The following is a 13,404-nucleotide window of genomic DNA, read 5'->3' on the forward strand; positions in this document are numbered from 1 at the left end:
CTACTTATCTTTGAGGCTGGCTTGTAGTTGTGTATTCGTGATCTCTTTACTAACTTTTGATATCAGGGATATCCTAATTTAGAAAAATGAATTGGAAAATGACTTTCTGTGCTCTAAAACGATTTACATAGCATGAACCTACACATATCTCATTATATATTTCTAGAAACTGTGTAACAGCTAACTTGTTAAACTACCTTTAGTCAGGATCTTTTTGAGAAGAACTGTTTGAATATCGATAACTGATTACTTTTTTCCAAAACTTTGTCCTCTTTAGGGTTTTCACTACATATTTACGAAGAAATTTATATTTTCCCATAAAGTTATCAGTATGCCACTGGTATATTTTTAAATCCAATAGCAGAAACAGTAGTGCTTTTTTTTTTTCTTTTTGGTGTTTTCATAAATATCTCCCTAAGAAATGCTGGGAAAGTGAATCACCTACTGATGGTTAGTTTTTCATGATTTGCTTTCCTTTTTGTGAGCTCGAGTTAAGGATAAAGGTAATGACCCAATAAGTAGGTTATAAGTAAGAGACAAAAGGAGAATGATGTTATTTCATATTGACAGGAAAATCAAAACCAAAACATCCAGGACAAGATAATAAGGACTTGTAGACTTTCTTCTACAACTCTATAACCAAAAGTGTACATTATGTTCTTAACAAGGATGTTTAAAGAGACTACAATTTCCAAATCAGGTGAATAGAATAGTGGATGGAGTTAATTGTCATGGAGATATTTGTGTTGCCCCAACAGTCATGTGGAATCATCATCTCAAATGTTATTGCTATGATGAACCAGGGTGATACGACAGAGAAAAGAGCCAGGTCCTACTTCAGAAGGCTTAAGGGAAGGTTTTTCAGAGGACATGAAATTAACACGAAGAAATAAAGATGAGAGTCAACTATGTGAGGTCCAAAGGAAGAGCATTTTAAGCATATGAAACAGCACACACAAGTCATTAGGTGACTCTTTTTCATTAGGTGAAAGAGAGTTTGACACATCCTAGGACTCAGGTGTTCCAAGCTTTGGGAATGATGGAGAGAGCAAGATGAGATGAAGCTGATGTGATGGGCATAGTCAAGACTACAAAGGCTTTATTTAGCAAGCTAAGTAATTCATATTTTAGCTTTGGTACAGTGAGAGATCACACATGATAAGGAAAGAAAATGTAAACAGGAGAAATCAACATCATTTCTAAATGCTGATGTGGACCTTCAGGGGCCTCAACTGAAAAAAACAAAGCATGTTTCAACTGGAGTCTACACTTTTGAAATCCATCTTGTAACGTAAAGTAGAACGCTATGCACTGTCCGTTTTGAAAGCAGCTGACTTTCTCCTTAGCTGTTCAACACATTCCTTTATAGGAGTTGAATTTAACATGATGGCAGAATATGCTTTTGGATTTGTATGAAGGACTCATGAATAGACGTGGTTTGTAGAGTGAGATGACAACTTACTGTTTTTTAGCATTGATCAGAAATAACAGTGTGTTTATGTGATTTTTACACTGCTGGAAAAGTTTAAATTTAAGTCATCCTTTAATTCTTAAATTCTTCCCTGGAGAGGTGAAGTTCATTAATACTTGAGAAGTAGAGTTGAAGCAATAGAAAAAAATACATAGAAATTTCTTATACACTCTGTCTACTGTCATCTTCCCAAGCTTAAAATATTTTTTTGCCTTAAAAAAATGAAATGGTGTGATAACTGCAAACTGTTTATATTTTCAGTGGCCTTTTGGATGGAAAATTTTGTATTGATAAGAAGGGAATTGTTAAGCTTAGATGTCTTTAAACAACTTGGTATGCAACTTAAACACACTAATAGGAAAATAGACATTTTATCAATGATTACAAGAAATAATGCTAGCTCCAAAAGTGTTCAATTATAATCTGTATTTACCTACTTGAAAGCATCTCATTAGAGTGAGTTGTCATTTCCCACTCTATATGAGTTTTCTCTTGCCACTGTAACAAAGTACCACACATTTAGTGACTTAAAACAACAAAAATTTATTCTTTTATGATTCTGGAAGTCAGAAGTCTGAAATCAGTTTTACCTGTATAAAGGCAAAGTGTCGCCATGGCTGGATTCTGAGGGGAGGACCTGTTTACATGCCTTTTTCACCTTCTAGTGGCTGCAAGCATGCCTTGGCTTGTGGTTCTTTCAAAAAGCATCACTTTCATCTCTGCTTCCATCATCACCTTACCTTCTCTTCTGATGCTGACTCTTCCTTGGTCGCTCTTTTAAAGTCAGTTATGATTTTATCACATCAACTCAGATCACCCAGGATGATCTCCTCATCTACAAAGTCCCTTTCCATATAAGGTAACATTCTCAGGTTCCAAGGATTAGGACATGGACATACTTGGGGTGTGGGGACAATTATCCAGCCTACCCACCATACCCTGTAAGTTAAATTCATTCTTAGGGGCTTCCCTGGTGGTACAGTGGTTGAGAATCTGCCTGCTAATGCAGGGGACACAGGTTTGAGCCCTGGTCTGGGAAGATCCCACATGCTGCGGAGCAACTAGGCCCGTGAGCCATGACTACTGAGTCTGCGCGTCTGGAGCCTGTGCTCCGCAACAAGAGAGGCTGCAATAGTGAGAGGCCCGCATACCACGATGAAGAGTGGCCCCCGCTTGCCACAACTAGAGAAGCCCTCGCACAGAAATGAAGACCCAACACAGCCATAAATTAATTAATTAATTAATTAATTAAAAGCCAAGCATTTGAAACCATTTAAAAAAAATTTTCATTCTTAGTTTTGTATTCTAGTTCACATAGCCAGTTGTCTATGAACCGTCCCTGTTTGCTCATTTCCAGAATTTTTAGTGATCTTCTTTCCTTCAAACCAGCCTGAGAACAACAAAATCATAGAACTTATCACGACACAATTTTCTTTCTCTCCCTGAAATATTTGCGATCACCTAGGTCTTATTAGGATACTTACCTCAATTCCTGAAAAATAGTAAATACTGAATACACATGACCAATGGCTGAGATAAAATGAAGCAATGTCTTCCTTAGTCTTCTGTTTGTGTTTTACTTCAAAAAACCCATGTTCCCAGAGTTTGTTGAGAGTATAAGCAGGCATTTTGTAATCTTTAAAATTATAAAATTGCTATATCTTTTTTTTCATAAAAAGCAGGCCACACATCTAAATGACCTAGATTTCCTCAAGAACGTTCAAGCAGTCCATGATAACTTAAGAAAGCGTCAGCTACCATCTGGAGGCTAGATAAAAGACTGAGCTGGTGTCAGTGTTGATTGTGTTTGATAAGGACAGTGAGACGATGAGGGAAAAAAATAAAAGTGTATATTTGGCCTCTTCTTTTATCTCTGACACTTTGTAAAGCTGCTCTCATTCAAATTTAGTGACCTTGAGATTTTGAGCAGACAAAAATACACTTTATTATTTTAATCTATTTGACTAACTCTTACTATTACTTTAATAAAATCACAGTGTAGGTGTCCCTATTTTTTTTCTCATACTTTCCAGAATGTCTCACGTACTTCTTCCAACTTTCCCAGCCCCAAAATATTCATCTCCATTATTTCCTCATTTATTTCCTTCAGCCAATCTAGATTACTCTGTTTCCTCCATGTCAGGATGGACTCTGACTATATTTGGGTGACAGATATTGAAATTAGCCTAATACATTAACTGCTTGGTATGGGTTTAGCCTTGCTGGTGAGAAGCTGAGCTCATGTTGAATGAAGCTGGGACAGATGGTGTGGCCAAGAGAAAGATGAGGTGAGGTTCTACAACCTGTGGAGCCTTGGTAGGCTCTGCAAGGAGATATAGAAGGCCAGAGGAAGGGAAGCATTGGATTCCTCAATACTGAGTTATGTAGACAAATAAGAAAAGAAGCACACTTTTTTCTAATATGCCAAGTGAGAGAGTCTACCAGCAACATGGATCAGAGTTCAGGGTTATTACCTGATCAGTTCTCGTTTTGACCCTGTATCAGTGTTCTCTTATTTTTTTCTGTCAGTGAACCTGTGATAACCTAGTTTACAGTCAAAGCCACTGAGGCTCAGTGGATTTTAAGTAACTTACTTAAAAACTCACAGTTAGTAGGCTGCAGAGTTAGAATTCAAAATCACCAATTTGGCAAATCCAGTTCATACTGTATCTAGAATCACAGAGTTGCAAAGACAGGAACACAGCTCTCACTTTTGTCATGTACCATGTGGAAACTGCTAACAGCACAGCTAATCTGGAGGTATTGCAACTCTATCCAATGACAGAAGCAGTGCTCATGAAGCCAGGCTGCCTTCACAAGGGTTAAAATGGTCAAGAAAGGTATGTTTGGTTTGGGGATAAATATGTGTTTGTGTCTGTGTGTGTGTGGGAGTGTGTATGTGTGTATAGTGAGTGTGTGTGTAGTGGAAAAACATTTGAGTAATTTGAGATTCAGGTAGACTTGTGTTCTGATCTCAGCTCTGACAGTTACAACATAGTGATCTTTTGAAAGATATTAACCTTTCTAAACCTTAGTCTCTTCATTCATAAAATGGGAAAAAGGATAATTATAGTGCAAGTTAAATTAACTCTGACTCCAATCTGCCTAGTACAGACTCAAAATAAATGCTCAATAAACATTATTGTTTATACTATTATTTTTGTTGGTATTATTATTATTACCATATACTACCTTTTCAGACTACAAATCAGAGCTGTGTAAGGTTCTTCGAGAACACACATCTTCTCTGCATTACTGCAGTAGCTTTGCAGCATAGGGTCAGTAGATATTGGCTATGAATTTTGTATCCTAAAGACAAGCCTTATGATCAACAATGGAATATTTGGCAAACAAAGTCCTATAACATCAGAACTGAACTTTGAAAATATGGAAGAAATAGAGACAAAAGAGGTATAAATCATCAGAAGGTTGTGTGAGAAATAGTTGAGAGAACTGGATATATTTAAACTTGGAGAAGAAAACTGGCTTCAGAAAGTCATCCTAACAAAGAAGTATTTGACTTTTTTGATAGAGTCTCTACAGAGAAGATCTATGACCAATAGATGATTGTTACTGAGAGAGAGTTTGAAATTAAAGAGCTACCGAAAGTTGGAATGGACTGTCTTGTGAGGTAATGAACTCCCTATCACTAGACTTCAGTGAAGCATCAATACTGAGATCAAGGACACAGTGAGGGTGACTTCCTAAGGGGGTTCAAATATTTCCTTTTGATTTCCTCTTCTTTCTTCACTATGTACATACTACCACTTGCTTGAGAGGTCTCTTTTTTTCTCTTGGCCACATAAAATATAAAGGACCAGGGATTTTACAGAAACATTGGTGCCAACTCTTTTCCAGGCCCAATCACCAGGATGATGGTCCAGGTTGGAATTTGAGCCAAAAGACTTTGCTATTGTGAGTGTGCATTTTCTTAGCGTATCCATTCTCTGCTGCATTTGCAAATGAAGAAAGGTGACAGGAGGTGGACAGAGTTTTCAACTCATTTTTCTGAATGCATTAATGAAAACTATTAAGACTAACTTATCTTTATAGTCTTGCCCATCTCTTAGAGTCTCAAATTCTGCCCAATCTTTTAAAGTGAGACTTTCTACAATATATGCATTAATACATATATTTATTTATCTATCTTTATATTAATAAACCAGTTCTCAAGATATCTTTGAGTGATATGAAACCTACTCTTAGCTCCTAGTGTCTTCAGTACATTTTATTACTTTGCTGAACTCTCAAAAGAGAGGACGAGTGTCCCTCAATATCTGGGTCAACCTTGGTGCATATAACCATCACAGTTAGGTCATGCTCTGAGCTAACAGCCTATGTGCATTCTTTATGAAATTAGAGACTTAGGTGTAGATTCTTTTTCTCTGCTCCATTTTAAGCTCAGCCTCTCCTGCAAATGCATACTTCAATTGCATAGGCCTCCTGTTAATAGTAGATTTTATCTATGTAGAACGCACACTTGATGATCTGTAACTATCGAGCTTTGCCACTCATAAAATACCCATCTCAATTAGTGAATTAGCAGACCATCAGGTTGATGCCAAAGATGTGAAACCTTGAGAATGCTCATTGCAGCTAATGAAAATATGTTTAGAAATTGCTTCTCTAAATGAGTCACTAGCAAGAAATTGGCTTATTATTGTAGACTGTATTTGGTTCTGAACAAAATCAATCTTCCCTTCAGCCCTGTCATCTAGCAGCTCGTCAGCTATTTAAAGCACCACATAAGCTGCCTGCCTTTACCAATTCTTAGAAAATGGGACATTTTCACAGTTTATTAGGTGACATTAGGATCATTATTATACAGATTGATGCTTTTTTAAATATGATCATTCTGTTCACTTTTAATCAGCATTGGTTAAAAAATAGCTGTCTTTCTTGAAGGGTACAGATTCCAGGGGAGATGTAGCTAAAAATTTTAGGCATCATACATTATTTCAAACATCTGTAAGTGTTTGTATTGCACGTTATAAAAACCTTGATATAAAATGCCACAATTGAATGAGAAAGTATTAAAAATGTCAGTGCTTATATTTCTGAAGACCAGTTTGCCGTTTTTTTGGTGGTTATTTTTTTGAAGGTTGTAATGAGCCTGGTTCATTTTGCTTCCTACCATTTATCTTTTCAGTAGCAATGGAAAATTTTTCCCTTAGGCACAGCATGCTATTCTTGTCTTAGACGATTAGGCAGAAATGAAAATCATAAAGGTGAGAGATTTTCCCACAAAAAAAATATGATGCTCAGTACAGTAGCTTGCACAATTTAGGCTTAGGAATTCCAACTGAACTCAAGGATGGCAATTTTGTGATGTAGCAGAAACAAATAACAAAGCTTCCATTTCTTACTGCTCTGAGAGGTGTGTGGGAAGGCAAAGTTCAGACTTTGCCTCGGCCTTTCTCTGAATGTTCAATAAGCTGTCAAATGATAGTTTAACTCGAGAGTGTAAAGTGCCAATCTCAAGGGCATTGAGGCTAGAAAAACAGGAATGAAATAATTGTAGGCTATTACATTTAAACTGGAAGAAAAACTGTTTTTCAGTAATTATTCTTTGTGGAGGATTAGCATTTTTCTATCAGATATATCTGGAACAAGGAAAGCTCAGGACTGTTATGCTTCCAGAAGTGAAGGTATTACTTGTGCTTTTGAGAAAGAAAATGTAAAGTATATGCATTGCAGAGCAGGCAAAACTGAGTTACTCATGCCTCTGCCACTCTCTACTAATGTGAGTGTACACAGGCTATTTAAATCCCTTCAGACTATTTCCTCACCTGCAGTGGAGTTATAGATTAGTTTGGACCCTATGAAACTGTTTGACCATTTTTTTAAATTTTATCCTGTACGTAGGCCTCTCACTGTTGTGGCCTCTCCCGTTGCAGAGCACAGGCTCCGGACGCGCAGGCTCAGCAGCAATGGCTCACGGGCCCAGCCGCTCCAGGATCTTCCCGGACAGGGGCACGAACCAGTGTCCCCTGCATCGGCAGATGGACTCTCAACAACTGCGCCACCAGGGAAGTCCTGTTTGATTAACCAAAATGGCAAATAGTTCACAGTGTTGCTGTGGTAATCAATGAACAAAACAAAACAAAACAAAACACTCTCCCCCACAACCTCACAAAGAGGTACAACAATCATTTCCCTTTCCTCTTAGATAATCAATCCTCAAAGCCTTCCAGATGCTGCCCTGGCAACAATTCCTTGCCAAGAATAAGAAAGCATCTCATAGGGGCTTCCCTGGTGGCGCAGTGGTTGAGAGTTCGCCTCTCAACTGCGGGGGACGCGGGTTCGTGCCCCGATCCGAGAAGGTCCCACATGCCGCGGAGCGGCTCGGCCCGTGAGCCATGGCCGCTGGGCCTGCGCGTCCGGAGCCTGTGCTCCGCAACGGGAGAGGTCACAACAGTGAGAGGCCCACGTACCACAAAAAAAAAAAGAAAAAAAAAAAAAAGCATCTCATAATGATAAGTGTGATTGCTCTTATTAATCAATAACTGTGGATAAAACCTTGCATGCAGTATTACATTTAATTAATTCTTAAGTATGTGATAGGTCTTATAATTGTTATTGTGAATTATGGATTCACAAACTGAGGTCATATACTAAGGTCTCAGGAGGGGTAAACTGGAGAATCCATGGTCATAACCAACACACTTCCTGAGAGGTCAGGAGCCCGCTTTCAATGTTATAGGTAGTTTCCTTGCTTTAGCCTCCTTTACAAGCCCTTCACATTTAATAATAATGCATAGTTGCAAGATGTTTAGAATGTTTTGGGCATGCAGATTCTGTAATTTGGCTTCCAGCCTCTTAACCTTTTAGCTATATGACCTCTAATATTAGACAAGTCAATTAGCTAGTATTTGTTCATCCCATAGTTAGCAACCACTGTTCCAGGCCTTTGCTCACATTACCCCCTTTAATACCCATAACAATCCTGGTGGATGGCATTATGATTTTCATTCCACAGAAGTGGAAACTTAAACACAGGGAGTCTACATCACTTACTCAAGATTATAAAACTAGAGAGCAAAGTCAGGATTTGAACCTGACAGTCTAACTTTAAGCCTCACACTCTTAACAATTATGCTAGATTTAATCTGTAATCTCTATATACTCAATGTTAAAATGGTATTTAATGAGGATAAACATAAAAAACCCTGGGACACGGTATGGTCAATAATTTTTTTATTAATATTTATTATACTTTATTAGCCACTTTTTTACAAAACCTACAACAATGATCCTTGTTGTGGAAGTGTTATTGGTCTGATTTCAGATGAAAAACTGAACCTTACCAAATTAGGTTGGTTTGTCCAAAATGACACATCAAAACATCCTGGAACCTACAACTTTTGACTTTTAATCCATTGCTTTTCTCGATATTCACTCCTTCATTATATTTCACTGTAAATGTTTATAATTAACTTATAATTTTATCTGACTATTACCAATTCAGTTTTACATTATAACTATTTAATTAGTTTTTAGTTTCTTATACATCAAATGTCATTGCTATATTCAATTAATAACTTTATAGTTATAGCCTAAGGTATATATAATTATATTTATAGCTAAAGGTAGTACTTTTATGAAATGTATAAATAATTTTCTGACATCAAAACTCAAGTGCTTTTTTATTTTGAAAAATTGTATGCATATTATATAAACTAAATGGGAGAAAAATCTTTTTTTTAAATTAGAACAAGGAAGGGGAGACAACTGAACACAGAAAATTTGTGTTTCTTCCCTAGAATAGGAATGTTTTTCTTTGTTCTTGGAATGGCTTTAACATGATGATTTCTCTGTATTTGCTGATTACCTATATGCAATAAAATAGCTAAAAGCATAGTCTTCCTCCCTGAAACTCAGCTTACATAATGTGCACATTGACCAAGTCTAGTGGGTACACTGATGCACCACCCAGAAACTTCCTTCAAGAATGAGACACTCATTTAACCAGCTTCTGGGTGTGTTGTGGCTCACAGCTATAGCTGAACTGATTTCCAAAAATTATCCTCAGCCAAAGAGAGCCACTTTACCTGATGTCACACCTCTTCCTGCAGGCAGCCCACTCCAAAAACTGGTCAGTGAAAGGGTATAAAAGATTAACCCTGTGTCTGAAGATGGGGAAACTCTGAAGGGCTACACCAACTCTTGAGTTCTTGGTGGGTTTTAGAATTACCTGAGGCCTCTGTTTATCTCTGGGAAGGAATAGGGTCTAGGGCACAACTTTTCCCTCTTCTCAATACTATGCCTTTCATTCCCCCACAGACCTGGATCCAGAGAATACTCCCCAGTAAAATCCCTGCACACAGATCTCTATGTCAGAGTATGTTTCCTGGAGCGCTTGACTGAAAACACCCAGATTTTGGAGAATGGAGACCTGCTTTGTTTCTTGCATTAAAGTGATCTGACACTAAAACATTTCAATAATTCCTAGACTTGGTTGGGGTTACACTGACTGTGATTAGGGCCCTCTGATTCTGACCATTGCCTATTACACCATGACCTTTCAATACCTTCAGCCTTGTTCAGCCTTCAGCCTTCACTGATCCATGACAACAAAATACAGTTCTTTTCAATTATTTTTGGCAATGTGTCTCTGGTCCTTATCTTTGAATCTGGTGTCATGGCTTCATTCCATTTGTTGAATCTCCATCTTTGACCTCTGTCACATATGGCACCATTTCCAGTGTTCTTAGCATTTGAATCTTGCATGCTGTACTTGATTTCTTGTTGTGTACACAGTTCCAGGGCCAAATAACTTATGTAGTTATAGGCGAGCTCTGTTCACTTTGTTTCCCCTTGAAATTAAAAGTTCAACACCTATGCCCAGTTAGAGATGAATTCAGTCACCATTTGACTGTGTATATCCTCATACATCAGGTACACTTTACTCTTTTGAACTCATTCATCACTCCCAAAATTTTGTTGCATGGACTAGAAACTGGTCACTTTTTTTTTTTATTGGAATAATTGCTTTACAACGTTGTGTTAGTTTCTGCTGTACAATGAACTGAGTCAGCTATATGTATACATATATCCCCTCCCTCTTGGACCTCCCTCCTCCCCACATACCACCTGTCTAGGTCATCAGAGAGCACCGAGCTGAGCTTCCTGTGCTATACAACAGGGTCCCACTAGCTATCTATTTTACACATGGTAGCATATATATGTCAAAACTAATCTCCCAGTTCATCCCACCCTCCCCTCCCCCACCACGTCCACACCTCCTCCGTTCTCTGCATCTGCATCTCTATTCCTGCCTATCTTTAAAACGGGGTTTAGAAAGGCAATTTTATTCTTTAAAGATGTTTCTCAAAGAAAAAAAGACTTTTAAAAAGTGTTTTAGTAAAATTGGCTTTCTAACCAAAGGGGGCTTTTTAACCCCCTTTAAATCTTTTTAAAGATTCACAATTTTTACATGTTAAAGGATCTCAAAATTTCTGCAGTCAAGAAATCCGTTATGTTTATCTTTACCTATTTCCCAAATTTGGGTTGACCACAGGATGTTTTTTGTTTCTCTGTTTTGTACAGTATCTGGCAACCTTTCACATATTTAGAGTTTTACTTGGAACAAGTTTGGGGGAACACAAATCTAGTTTAACCTCTGACCCAGTTTAGGATCCCTTTCTATATCTGAGGGTGATTCTCTAACATGGGAGAGATTTATTACATTTGTATTTCACTTGACTTTTGATTTTCATTTCAGATATTTATTTATTTATTTAATAGCTTTATTGGAGTATAATTGCTTTACAATGGTATGTTAGTTTCTGCTTTATAACAAAGTGAATCAGTTATACATATACATATGTTAGCATATCTCTTCCCTCTTGCATCTCCCTCCCTCCCACCCTCCCTATCCCACCCCTCTAGGTGGTCACAAACCACCTAGCTGATCTCCCTGTGCTATGCGGCTGCTTCCCAGTAGCTATCTATTTTACGTTTAGTAGTGTATATATGTCCATGCCACTCTCACTTTGTCACAGCTTACCCTTCCCCCTCCCCATATCCTCAAGTCCATTCTCTAGTAGGTCTGTGTCTTTATTTCCGTCTTACCCCTAGGTACTTCATGACCTTTTTTTTCATTTGTTTGTTTTCCTTAGATTCCATATATATGTGTTAGCAGATGGTATTTGTTTTTCTCTTTCTGACTTACTTCACTCTGTATGACAGACTCTATGTCCTTCCACCTCACTACAAATAACTCAATTTTGTTTCTTTTTATGGCTGAGTAATATTCCATTGTATATGTGTGCCACATCTTCTTTATCTATTCATCTGTTGATGGACACTTAGGTTGCTTCCATGTCCTGGCTATTGTAAATAGAGCTGCAATGAATATTTTGATACATGACTCTTTTTGAATTATGGTATTCTCAGGGTATATGCCCAGTAGTGATGGGCAGAAGACCTAAATAGACATTTCTCCAAAAAAAATATACAGATTGCCAGCAAACACATAAAAGAATGCTCAACATCATTACTCATTAGAGAAATGCAAATCAAAACTACAATGAGATATCATCTCACACCGGTCAGAATGGCCATCATCAAAAAATCTAGAAACAGTAAATGCTGGAGAGGGTGTGGAGAAAAGGGAACACTCTTGCACTGTTGGTGGGAATGTAAATTGATACAGCCACTATGAAGAACAGTATGGAGTTTCCTTAAAAAACTACAAATAGAACTACCATTTCAGATATTTAGGTTAACTTCATTTTGCATATAGGTAGAGGGCATAAAAATGAATTAAAAGGCAGTTATCATACATCTTATCTTCCCTGTGCTCCAGGAGAGAGCAGCCCTAGTTGAAGGGAATTTAATGAGTAGGGACCAGGTTGGCCCTCTAGCCTTGTCATGAATGTCTCCAGGGAATAAAGAACATGCCTTTCATAAGGCAGACAATTTCACTGTTAGCCTATTCTAATTATTATAAATTATCTCCATTATAATTTCTATATACCTATCCCAGATTGGCTCTCTGGTGCAACATCAAAAATTATTTATTATTATTATTTTTTTTGTGTGTGTGTGTGGTACGTGGGCCTCTCACTGTTGTGGCCTCTCCCATTGTGGAGCACAGGCTCCAGACGTGCAGGCTCAGCGGCCATGGCTCACGGGTCCAGCCGCTCCGCGGCATGTGGGATCTTCCCAGACTGGGGCACGAACCCGTGTCCCCTGCATCGGCAGGTGGACTCTCAACCACTGTGCCACCAGGGAAGCCCATTATTATTTTTTTTCAATAATGTCCCATCCCCCTCAGGCAATTGAAGACAACCAACTTACCCTATTTGAGACTTCTTGTCTCCAGACTAAATATAAATTATTTTAATATTTCACAGCTGTCATGTTTTACAGAATCCTTTTAAAATGTCTTCCTCACATGAGCATATGCTAGTTTACCACTAGAATTCATATCTCCAACTTTTAGCTACTTCTAGATACCATATTTCTGTAACAACATCCAGCCATTTGAACAGTCTCTTGAAGGCGCACCAAATGAAACAGAATATTGCTTCCTTATTGTTTCAGAGGAATGAGTGAATTCTGTGTTTACTTCAAGGTTTTTCTTTAAATAAAGGACTAGATGAGAAAATAGATAGGACTCCTATTTTTAGTCTTGACTATGATTAAAAGACCTCCTGTGCTGTGATAGTCACATTCTTTGTGATTTACAAAACCAGCTGGCATATGTGTCATTTAAGAAATGGGAAGAGAGGATTGGGGATTACTAAATAATATTAGATCCTCCCTGGGAAATGAAAAGTCAACACCTATTTTACTTTACTTTCCCAACTTACAGAATTACCATAGTTTTTGCCAATATTTGATATTTTAAACTTCAAACAAATTACCCATAGGCACAAAGCCACTTCACACAGATTTTCTTATTTAAACAAAATGTCATTGAGAGG

The sequence above is a fragment of the Delphinus delphis genome, chromosome 5 (genome assembly GCF_949987515.2).
Source record: "Delphinus delphis chromosome 5, mDelDel1.2, whole genome shotgun sequence".
NCBI lineage: Eukaryota > Metazoa > Chordata > Mammalia > Artiodactyla > Delphinidae > Delphinus > Delphinus delphis.